Source organism: Wasmannia auropunctata, unplaced genomic scaffold (genome assembly GCF_000956235.1).
Source record: "Wasmannia auropunctata unplaced genomic scaffold, wasmannia.A_1.0 LD336061.1, whole genome shotgun sequence".
NCBI lineage: Eukaryota > Metazoa > Arthropoda > Insecta > Hymenoptera > Formicidae > Wasmannia > Wasmannia auropunctata.
In genome coordinates this window covers 852,528-865,319 of record NW_012026829.1, presented here as the reverse complement: position 1 = coordinate 865,319, position 12,792 = coordinate 852,528, and the positions used below count along the sequence as shown (strand labels likewise).

At 46.1% G+C, this 12,792-nt stretch overlaps 1 protein-coding gene across 12 annotated transcripts in view; it reads left to right on the top strand.

Moving 5' to 3' along the window:
- The window catches only part of LOC105450426, a 92,537-nt gene that overhangs the window by 12,013 nt on the left and 67,732 nt on the right, over window positions 1-12,792 (top strand). The window lies entirely within an intron of this gene.

Here is a 12,792-nt window from a genome sequence, read left to right as displayed (position 1 = left end):
TTTTTCCCAATTTTCCGCGCGCCATGGAGAAGGGAAAAAAAACGATACATATCGTTACTTCTTTTTTCTATATCTCGCATCCGTCTTTTACTTCGCCATCCAATGTTTATTTCGCGGCGACCGGAAGGTGATACATTCCGCACCCGCGGAGCGCGGGTACGCTCTTTGAAATTTTGAAGTCAAGCAGTGCAACTGCGGAGCGCAATTTCAGTTCTGAGTCACGTCTGGCAATTTCTTTTCGCAGCGGAGGAGAGTCCGTGTAAAAAGGCAGGGAGGCGAGAATATTTTACAGCTTTATACGGTACACCTATATTTGTATATAGATACTTTATCATCTTTATGCCTATTTTACCTTTGTACATGTACACGCCGCGGCGAGTTGCAAAGAGGCCGCATGCCATCCTTTGTGCATACGGGCAAGTGACACTCGGCGTTGTTGGAAGTTTTGCGAAATAACTCAAGGAAATACACACACACACACATATATATACAGGACCCCGAGAGCTTTCGCACGTAATGAAACTATGTAGACACCACTCTCTCTCGAATTCTCGCAAGTCCGCGGGACGGGTCGGACGCGGTTTAAGTGAGTTACATCGGTTACAAAATTCTATTTGCGAACTTAACCAGTTGTGATGCGGGATTAATTGGCGGGGGCGGCTGTGACGATTACTGCAGCTATTACATTCGATGTCTTTATAATTAATAATTTGGCGTTCACGGGCGCGGACGCGGAGGAAAATGATTTAGTAACGAAAATAATGTAACGAGTAAACACGCACAACGTAATGCGGTGATAATATCTGCTGCTACATTACGTCTCGACCGGTTAACGAAATTACAAAACAATTACACCATTTATCATTCCCTATTCTATGGAGCTCATTATTATTTCCCGCCCTCTCGTTCCCGCTCCCCTTGCTCTGTTCTCAGTTTACGAGCTGTGTATTTAATACAAATCAAGCAATTGAATCGTAAAATTCAATTGGAAATTTATTATCTCGCTGTGATATTAATTAAAGAAATTGGAGAATATCGATTAATGTCGATACCGTGTCGATACTACGTCCGCCTTGCTTTCGTATACAACAATACGCCACGGTCTATAGTCTCAAGATGAACGATGCCGCGAAACGATCCGTATTCCGCGTATAGAAAAAAAATCCAATCTCTTCCGACGGGGAACCATCGATCTTCTTCATGCGTCTCTCCTAGACGATGGATATGTGAATACAGCTAATAAATTGCGGATCGAACGTGGCTTTAATGCGCAAGAACGTTTCGTTTAATCCCTTAGAGCGACCTGGGGAATGGTGTATAAACGGGACTGACACACTCCAGTTTAACCCAAATGTTTTAATAACGTACGTTTGTACAATTTAAATAAAACTGTACAAACTTATATTTGCATGTACATGTATATATGTATATTCACGCTATTTTCCCACTGAAAATATCTTTCGTCCCTGCGCGGTTTTCGCGAAAATAAATATTGAAGATATATACGATTTCCTGTTTTTCCCCGCTTTTGTAGCCGTTCCCGCCGACCGACTCACGGGGGAAAAGGAGCTCGGTTGCCCCCTCAACCGTAGAAGCTTATTCTCGTTATTTGAAATTTTCTCAAATATCGCGTAGACTGTGTTCGCAAATTGCGGCAAGACTCCACCGCAAATACGATATCGCCCACGACGGTCGAGTTATCAATATTACGGTGACTAAATACATACTTCAGAATATTGAGGTAAATCCGATGGCAAAGATTACCTATATAAATTACTTTGTATATTGCCTAGAAGTCTGATTACGGTTATATAAAGACATAAAGACGCTTGCAACGAGCCAAATACATAGGTGTACGCAACGTGTGCTCGTTCTTTTTGTTCATTATATACTATGTTGTTATTCAAGAATTCTCAAGTACTTGTATAAATTACTATATATTTGCCTATAGAAGTCTGATTACTTTATATTTGCTTAGAAGTCTGATTACGGTCATATAAAGACCTACGTAAAGGCACTTGCAACGAGGCAAATAGATGCACGCCACATTCGCTCGTTCCTTTTGTCCATTATACTCTGTTGTTATTCAAGAATTACTTCTCAAGTAATTCTGCCGGTTGTATAGCCAATATTTTTTTCCTTCGTTCATCGGCGTGTCTGAGCTATGAGGCTGCTGGAGATCGGAATCCAGATTAAACGGAATCCAAGGATTAGCGCGTTCCTTCCAGGGTCGTCGTGCTCATTGCCTTACCTATCGGGGATAAGAAAGGGTAGTATTGAATCGACCGTCCACGGTAAAGACGTCGTTCGTTAGAGGCCTGATCGACCCCGTCGCGTGATAATGATGACAAATATGCTCGCGAGAAAAAAAGAAGAAGAAGAAGAAGAAGAAGAAGGGTAACAACTGTCACAAAGAGAATACAAACGTCTGATATAGCCTTGGCTTATACCGTAATACCTCACCGAACTTGTTTCTTATTGCTATTTTGGCGAGCTCCGCGTTTATGTAATATTCACGACCCCCGACGCTTTAACCATTCAGAATCAGACTTTTGAGATGTACAATTCCCTCTTTTAACTTAGCTAGCGATAGCTTTATAAGAATATTACATTACGTTCCATTTAAATGATAACTGTAGTACATTTTCGTGTATGCGTTCCGCGATTTTTCTTACGTCCTCCTCATTCATAGTATGGCACTGCCGCGTCCTCTTTTCTTTCCTCTCTGGGTTATTTAATAATATTCTCTTGTGAATTTTGCATTCATGTTATTGTAACGACTTTAGAGACAGAGAGAGAGAGAGAGAGCGAGAGCGCGCGCGCGCTCGCCATAGACTGATAATAACTTCTTTTATCTTCTCCCCTGTCTCTACCTTTCTCGTTTCCGATGAACCGGTAAATTTAATCGCTACAAGCGGAATATTTCGCCGGGAACTTGAGGCAGAGACGGAGAGACGAAAAAGCACGATTGCGAGGCAAGATAACAGCGCCAACATTATTGCGCTTCATGGATATTCAGGGCCGCGCTGTAATCTCTCCATTTGAATATCCCGTCTGTGGCATCTCTCCCGGGCACATGGGAGAGCAGGGGGGAGGGGGTTGTACCGGGTACAAGGGGCAATCGAGCCACTAATTCGGCACGAGCACGTACAGACAACTGAATGCGAATGTCGCCCACCATCGCGCGCGATCGTAAAGTCTATAAATTTATCGTCCCGAAGAAGGGCATCTTTACGACCTCGCATCAATTTCGGACGGAAGTCGGAAACAAACGCACGAGCGCACCGATGCATTCGCAACGCATTGACGATTACTCGTTGGTTAAATTAAAAAAAAAGAGGACGCGCGGCAGGAGATAAGAGAATTCTAGAGTCACCCGGCGTGACATTAGCGAACGAGGACTCGTTTAGGTTTTATCAGGGAGCGCGTTTTTATCCTTGCTTCCGCATCTTGACGAGCTGATCATAACAAGTCCCTCCTTCTCTCTCCTTCTCTCGTGCTCCTCCCCTCGTTCTGGAATCGTTATAGCCGTTGACTAAAGAACTGGGGTGAATATCATTTACTGTGTAGCCGTGTGGTTTCAGAACTAAAGTTCAGCTACCAGGAAATATCTTTGCGTCACAGCTCGTTACTCGAAACTTCGCGAACCCGAGTTCGATCGGGCGTTAATTGATCGCCTCGTGCAGAGTCAACATGAGCCTGCCCTGGAGATTTTCGAAAAATGATCCACCATTACGGTGGAGCTGGCCGAAGAGAAAGGGTTCGGTTTCGCGTGCCGAAGCAAAGGTCAACGGTCTCGGGCCTCGGCCGCCCTTCGCGTTTCAACGTTAATCCGCCTTGCCGGCGAGCGCGCGTCTGCGCCACTTGCGAAATCGATTAGCTGGATTAAGGTACCTCGTGATTTCGGACACGGCGAACTTTGAGATTGGTATTATATCGCCGGAAGTTGCGGAAAACGCTATTCCCCCCCTTCTCTCTCGGGGGCCTAAAGTGAATATAAAGTTTTCGATTCTCTCGAGTTTCTTTGAAAGAGTTTGAAAGGCCATTATGTATGTCGGCCGGTCGCGACGCCGTTAATCGGTTCACTAGCCGCGAAACTGCGGTGCTGCGAAGTCGCATTCAACGTTTTAACTCCTCAGATATCCTATACCGCGAGCAGGAGGTGTACTCAATACCGCCATTCTTTTCCAGGAAAGCAAGGTTTATTAATAATTGTATCCGTCGCCTAACGAGAATCGATATTTCGCGAGCCGCCGGAAAGATACCGAATACCGTATCGCTGGTTCGACGGGGCAAGACCTCAAACCAGCCGCAACCGCGCGCTTCTCTCGCTTGCCGGTGCGGAACGACGGGGCCAAGGAATGGCGGATGGCACAGAGGGATGAAAACTAGTTGTTCCGTTGGTTGGTCATTCCGAAACACCAGGGGACAGAGTAATGGACTGGCCGCGTTCGGAACCGTCGCGTATATATATACATACGTGCGCACACAGCTAGACAATTCCAGCTAGTAGACAGTCGGCATCGATCGGGGGGCCAAGTAAGCTCAACGAACGAACTTATTCCCTACCCGCGCGACCGGCACGGTCAGTCCGTTTCTCCGACACGCGGAAATAATTCGGTCACCTCGCAAGGTCTCGCGATCAATCTGCCGCGGAGGCATTAAAATTCCACGAATTGTGCTCCTTTCTTAGTTTCGAAGTATCGCGTACTTGTTGAATTCTCGATCCGCGAGTTGAGGTAATCTGAGGTAAACAGACTTTCGCGGAAGAATCGAGAAGGTTAAAGTGAGATCGCGTGGAGAGTTAAACCTCTGATGTCAGTTATGTGTTCGTTGGACTCGTTTGTTGCTCCAAGAGATCACAATTTTTTTCATTTTAATACTAATATCGATGTAAATGCTTTTCCTGCGAAGTAACGAGGTTTTCCGACGAGATTTGATAAGTAAGCCACGATTATGATAGCGAATTATTATGCTTCATCCATCTTGCAGGACTCATCGACTCTCCTCGCCAATTTGGAATTCAGGCTTCGTCGGACAGTTTAGGAATTCAAGGCCGCAAGTTTCAGGCTTCCTTCCTTCCTGCGCGAAGGCAAACGGATTAACGGTCTCAAAAGCAGATCGATTCTCCGCGTCCCGTTCTTCGCGCCGGCTTTCCGACGCCCGGGTTTCCCTCCGTTTTTCTTCCCGATTCCCGCATTCCATCCCGTACAAATAACCGCCGCCGAGAAAATGTGACTGCCATATAATTAATGTTTTAATTGCACGCTCTTCCGGCGGACCCTTTATTCCCCCGATGAAATTGCTTTATGGCTCGAATATATTGCGATTTGACCGCAGGTCGCAATCAATTCCGACATAACTTAAATCTGCCAAACGATTTTAAATTAACCGTTCGCCCGTTATCGCTACCTTTTGCCCGGCGAAAATCTATCTGTCGATATTTTCCATGGTCGCGATAACTGCAAAATAATATTTGTTAGGAAAATATTGCAATCACGGTTATTCCTCCCTCCCGTGCAGATAGAACGAATCGACATGCAAACGACCTTCGGTATATCGACAACACGCGGATGGAAATTTGGCAGCTGCACCGATCCGCGTCGCGAATGCATTGATTGAATTAATTGCAAGAACGTAGAATATTCAGTCGTGCACAGAGATATCGGTACCGACCCGTGACACATCGGCCAAGTGGATCAACCACTTTGTCATGCTGGACCATTTGAAAGTTTTAACATCACCACCAACCCAAACCACCGTGGCGAAAGCCCGCTTTAATCCCGTTCTCATTAGCGGCGGGAAATTAATTAATGATGTTTATGGATAGGATACAACGACAACCCACGACGTTCCCCGAACAAGCACCGCTAAAGGGTTTCACGCCGCGCTCACAGAAAGGCATTTACGCCGTTACGGCTTTACACCCGAAAATACCCCTAAATAGGTTCAAATATTGAACAACGCGCACCGTTATCAATAACAGCGAGGTCTGCAGGGCTCGCGCGATCGGTATTCGTTAGCCTGCACCACCGAGAATAATGAACAAATATTGAATTTTCGCCATCGCGAAATCTTGATCTATTATACATTCCGTTTGAAGCTATCCGTGTAATCATGATGAGACGTACGATAACTAATCCAATAATATGTCATATGTACGCGTAATACGATCTCACGTGTGAGACGCCTCCTCGGCGGGTTGGGTACGCCCGGGTCTACATGTGTCTTACGGGAATACCTACGGGTGAATTCGGCTCGCGTGTGTCGTGATCGTAGCTAAATTGTGGAATAATCAGGAATCGAGGTGGCCGGGGTCGGCGGGGGTATGTGTATATACTCGTTGGCTCGCCGCGCGGCGCGGCACATTGCGCCCGTCGCCGCTTCTACCTCACATTAGTAATTCGCTCACAGATGAACTCGGGCGCCACAAAGATACGAGCTATACGCAGTTGTTCTGTATAGTTTAGAAGTGCGTTTATCGCCGCGCCACGCGCCGTGGACGACCTTGTGGGTCACTGATAAAATTAATTGCGCGCCATACATCGCGCTCGGCCGCGCCGGGATGAATATGTTATATACCCTTTGCGCAAAAGTGCCGATGACATGCGAAAATAAAACGTTTCGCCTTGCTGAAAGAGTCGCATGTTATACCGCGTGCGTCGGTTATAATGCGCGTAAAGTGTATACTCTCTCGCACTCTCATTTCTCCCACTCCCCCCTAACCCTCTCCTTATTTCTATGGGCGGTGAAAAAGGTCAATTAAAACTTTCACGTAGCTGCGGGGCCGCACGCGTGATAATTAATTCGTGATTAATGCATCTCCGTTTTCGTCCGTCCCGTTTGAAACACGAGCGCCTTCGCGCTGAGTTTCCCCGCCGCATACGGGAAACGCGGCATAATATCCAATTTAGAATTTAATTTAAATGCATCGCGGGCGGACGAGCCGAATTTTACGACTCACGCGAAATAATTGGAACGCGCGAAAAAATATTCGCTAAGAAAAAAAATATACTTTCGTTCAAATAATCGCCCCTCTCGTTAATTTGCCGTTAAAATAGTTTCCATAATAAATGGCTTTCAGCACGAGCCGCGCGAAACGGTTCGTTCAAAAAGATATTTCCAGTAGCTTTTTGAATACTCTTTATTTGTCGGGCATTCGGCGGATTTAAATGCAAATGCGAAACCTTAAGCGTAAAGAATTGGCTCTCTTATCACATACACACATTTTTTTGGCTTTACGATTTTAAAATGACTTTAGAAGCAACTGTCGCGATCGGAGATTGCAGCCGAGAATGCAAATCAGGGATCATCCCTTTTCCCCGGTGGCGGCGAGTCCCCGATGAAATCGATTTTTTCTAATTGCGATAAAGGCTACCGGCTAATCTTCGGGCTGGAGGCACCGAGGGGAAAAATTGTCCCCCTCGCGCCGGGGGCTAAAGTTTAAATCACTATTTTATAAAGGGAAAAGTTTTTCCCCGGCTTGAGGCGCGGCGAGACGAGGATCCTCGAGAAGAACAAAGGGAAAGGGGAAACACTCCAAGGAGCATTTTCAAAAGAAAGTTCTTGCGTCGAGATACAATGCGAGGGAGGGTGAATCTCGAGAATGTCGTGCTCCTCTCATATAGTCCCGGCAGATATTTCAGATTCCTTGATAATTCTCCCGAAAAAAAAAACGCGTTCAAATTTCGATCTTTAATGAGAGCGTAGGGCAAACAACACGTTGATTCCTCTTTTTCCGCTCTTCAAAAATCTCTTACGAGCATCGCTCTTTATTACCCCGTTTAACTGAATTGCGACGGAATTGTTATGCGACAATACGACGTGTGAACTGGATTAGTCCGTTCTATCTACCTAATCTGACGACATTGAGCTGTTACGATCGTTGCCGCTACTCGAGCTTTCGAAATATCCCGAAGGCACGAAATCCTGTCGCCGGTTTTAATTTAATTTAGCGCTCCAATTAGCGCTACCTGGGTGCGTTGTTTAGTGTCTTGCAGCGCACTCGAGCCGTCGGGTAACCTTCTTTCGACCTTATTGTTAGCTTACCGGGTAACCGCGCGTGCGCGGTTTAATGAACCGGGTTGTATACGTTTTAGACACAATGTTAAATCTACAAATTCCGCCGCCGCCGGTCGGTCGCGCGCAAAGCTGCCGACGCTGCGACGTTCAAATTTTAATAAAGCCCGAGACGCGATAAAATATCAACACTTGATTATGCCAATTATCTGCAGTCGCGAGCACGAAGCTTCTCTCATCAGGGATTCTCGCTTTAAAACAAACTTTACAATGCCTACGCCGCGCTTGTCCGAGAGATTAATTCATAACTCCACTTGATAATAGTTTTCGCCGTTACTCCCGTATCAGACGAGCAGTCATAAACCACCGACCGGAAGTCGACCCACACCGAGACACACGCTCTCGTAGTACACGAACCTCGTTATTACGAGCTCGTACTCTATACTTCCACAAGCTTAATAAAATTTAATTGTACACGGATTCGAAGCATTTAAAGAGTTAAGAGTTTCGCGATCGCTATGCCAATTGAGAGTACATTGATCTCCTCGGATGTATATCCGCGAATATATATATACATATCCAAGCTTGCGTTTTCAACGAAGAACCGTGCTGACAAAGTAGTCACGCGCAATACATCGCTTCTGCCTTTTGACGCAAGAATTAATCGATGATACCGATTGGTAAATGACGGCTCTTCTATATGGCTTCCGTACCGAGTCAGCCGGCCATTCACGGAGTTTTCCAAACGGAAGTGGAAGCCGGTCAGTATGTGCGGCCTGGTTTCTCGCATTGACTGCAACGGACGTGAATGCCTCTATATGCGGCCGTTCCTCAGGCGCCGCGTGACGCGACGCGACGCGACGTGTCACCGCGCGGAGATTTCATCGGAGAGGCGCACAGACGGGGCTCTTTACCGCCCGGAAGCGCATACGGAAGCGGGAATGACCCTGTTGTGCTAACTAATGAAACTGCTGCTCGAAACGAAGCGACGGGCACGCGCTTATCTCGGAGTTCCGGTCGCTCGATTGGCCGCGAGCGCTCACAATGATGCTTCCACTCCGGGCTCGTATATGACCCGTGAAAATACGCTGAGGAAACGTTTCTTGGTTCAATAAAGCGCTTTACATTCTGGCGAAATTTGACAGGCTGGGAAGAAAGGAAATCGTTTTAATTCTTTTGAAATGTAAGAATTCTATTTTATCCCTGGTTATATTAGAGCAGGGTTCTTTGTGGTATTTCTGAATTATTGAAAATTAATAAATAAATTTGTCATTTCTAAAATTATTAAAAATTTATAAATGAATTTTGTTCAATGACTGTTAGTACATTATATAATGCTGTTATGCTTGGAATTAACTTTGTATTCAACGACAATTTTCTAAGAACACTCTCCAACCGTAAGAACGTTTAGTGTAAATACGGTGTGCCGGGAACTTTGGAAGTATTAAATTTTACCACTTTCTGTCTTCCTCGGTACTTTGTTTATTAAACGGTATTATCCCGATTAATCCGGACCTTAGAACAAGGACAAACCGGGCAGGTGACGCGTGGCGCGGCGGCGGGATTGTTCGGCTAGCGACGCGAAACTTTCCACTTGTTTCTATGCGGGATACATGAACGGCTTCCTCAATCCCGGGATTTCAGGATCTCGGAACCGCCACCAGCCCTGGTCCCGAGACCGTTTTGTCCTCGTTGCCGGGAAAAGTTTCCCCGCGTGCTTTCTCCTTCCGCGGCTTCGACCATCGCCGCGGTGCGACAAAATATATTCGGTAATTTCGCGGAAGCCCCGGTCCCGCAGAAGTTTTCCGGATTTATACTTCGCGTGAGGCTATACCGAATGCACAGCTGCGGGATGAGGATTTTAACTAGGGCTGTATCGACTAGCGGCAATCGCGTCGCACGGGAAGACGAGTATGAGACAGCTGCTTCGACGCTGCGTCGCGTCGTGAGCGATGCCCTTCACCTTTCGCCTTTTTTTTTCCACCCTTCATGTGCATTGCAGTTACGCCCGTTCTCCGCGCCTGTTCTAACAAGCAAACAACGCACTAGTGTAGAAAGAGAGATAGAGAGACACGTGTCGACAACACCTGTACAAATGCACGTTGCGCAAACAATATATTTACTCGCTCTTCGCTCATTTGCACGCCACGGTGAATAATTGGACAAATATTTCGCGGTTTCCACGTTTCCGGCGTCTTGATGACTCAAACGCGACGTCTCATACGTTTCCCGAAAAATCGTCGAGAAACCTAACCGAAGCCTCGTTTTCGCGAATAATCGTACGTACGAATAATGTAGCTATCCAAATCGACGAAGGCAAATACGGTTGAAGGCAATAACGCATGCATTCAATATCGCGAAAGGTCTTGCGCTAAAGAATTAAAGAAAGTTTAAGTACCGAGTCTCCCAAACGTTTTCGATCGTATAATTTAATAGCGAACGCACAGAAATGAACATCACGGTGAGTTTCTTTTCTGGACACGCGGGGTCCAATATTGATTTATAGTAAAGGAATTACACGAAGGACTCGCTCTCTCGAAATTACCTTTAAACGCAAGAAAAAGTCGAGCAAATTCGATTCGAGTCCGTGCCGTCTCCGGGGATGCCTTTAAGGAAGCGGCGGCATATATAGGGTGTATATGCTTCATTTACGACGAAGCTCGACTAATTACGAAGCACAGCTTGATCGACTCTCTCTCTCTCGTCTACGCTCGTGGAGGCCGCCGTTAAATTCGATATTCCGTCACTAAATAAAACGACGATCAGTCCTCCCTTCGCGCACGTAGTACACACAAACATATACACACGCACGCATACATACAAGTGTTGCTCGACTCTTACCTATATATTCGACCTGATATCGATAACGAATTAATTTAACACTTTGTTCGACACGACTGAAAGGACGAGACCTATCTATACATCGAGCATAGCAATTTTACCGAAAACTTTTCGACAATCGTTGCTTTCCACCATGAATTACGATCCTCGAAAATTCGTGACCCCGTTGATATACCCGGTTGTCTCTCGTGACCCCGTCGTCGACTTCGAAATACTCTCTCGAAAATTATTGTTAGACGTCGACCCGATTCGGAAATTCGAATGCCGCGGTTTTCACTCGGCGGATCAATACTACCGCCACCGGCGGCGAGCGGAGAGAAGGCTACCTCTCTCTCTTTCTCTCTCTCGCGTTGGACATTTTACATTCTTGCCGCGACGACAGATACGTAGGACGTAGAAATAAAAGGCAACTTTTACGGTATATTTTCCGATATTCTTTTTTTGAACAGGTAAAATCAGGGCACTCGTGATCTGTACGCGCGCGTGTACACAAGCGTTACGAGTTCACGTCGCATCGTCACGTCCACTATAGTTACGGACGCGCACCATTGTAAAGGAAGAAAAGAAAGAGAGCAGCTGCTCTCGCAAATCTCCGATTTACGTGGCAAATTTTCCGAACGACGCGATTTCGAAGGCTTCAACGATCCTTTACGATATCGGGTATCGGCCGATCGCCGAGGGTGGACGGCCCGCGGGGCTATCGGATCGGACTTGACACAAAAAGGACTCGGGAGAGACGAATTTGTGAGAGTGCGTGTGATACGGGAGGCGGAGATGTGTGCATGTAGGGAGGAAACATTTTACGGCACCTATTTCGCCTTCGGTCCAAAGAATTCCGCGTTATCGACCCGTGTCGCGAATTACAGTCCGTATCGGACAGGGGATACCTGTACTTGAAGGTAACCGCTATCCAGTTGGTGATTGCCTCTGGAGCGCGCACTTCTTGCCGGTTCTATCTAACGATTTTTCCGACGGGCGGTCGCGCGATCGATGTAACGAGCGACTGTTATTAAGCTGTGCTTAATCACCTATGCAGGATATCGCGTGTGTTAGAGTGCGTGTACGGGCGTATACAGACACAGCCATCGCGCCATTTATCGCAAACTCGGAATTTCAGGGTTGCACGCGTCCGTGAGCAATTGTGCTTCCACGTTTTAACCCCGCTACTTCTTTACCCTCAAAGTCGACGCGGGACGAGAAACCATCTAAGTAAAATTGGGAGTAAAATCGGAAATTATTCGAAAGTATCCCGTCTCCAGTTTACGTAGTAGTGCAGTTTACCCTTCGTATTTATTTAGCGATGTTTATTTAGAACTTTTCTACCCAAAAACGTTAGAAAATATTAAATAGGCGTGCGCGTTAATTTAAATTTGACGTCTACGAGGGACGGTCCCAGCGACGGTATCTGGGCTGTGCTTTATAGCACAAGCACTGACGTCACGTATTTAATTTCAGGATAAACGTAATGAACATCTCGAACGCACGGAAAATAGGATTCCCCCTCCCGTGTCTCCGATCCCGATGAAAAAGCTCCTTGATTCTTTTCCCGCAGGGGGGATGCCGACCCTCCCCAACCACTTTTTCTACCCCTAGAAGTGTCACCTATCTATCCATTGATCCACCTCATTTGCATCCTTACAACCTTATTTTCGAGTAATCGATATCGGGCAAAAAAGTGAAAGAACACAACGCGTTTTTCTTCTTTTTCAGCACGATGGCGAAAATGTGATTAAATTATTATTATTTTTCTCCCTTTACTCCACTTATTAATCGCTGCGGATTCGTATCTCACGTTTTCGTTAGACAGTATTAATAGCCAGAGAAGGGAATGGTGGTTCGATAATTCCCAGATACGTATAACTATATAATTATTCATTACGTTAAAATATTTCTATTTTCGTGAAATAGGGCATCGGTACCGATATTATCGCG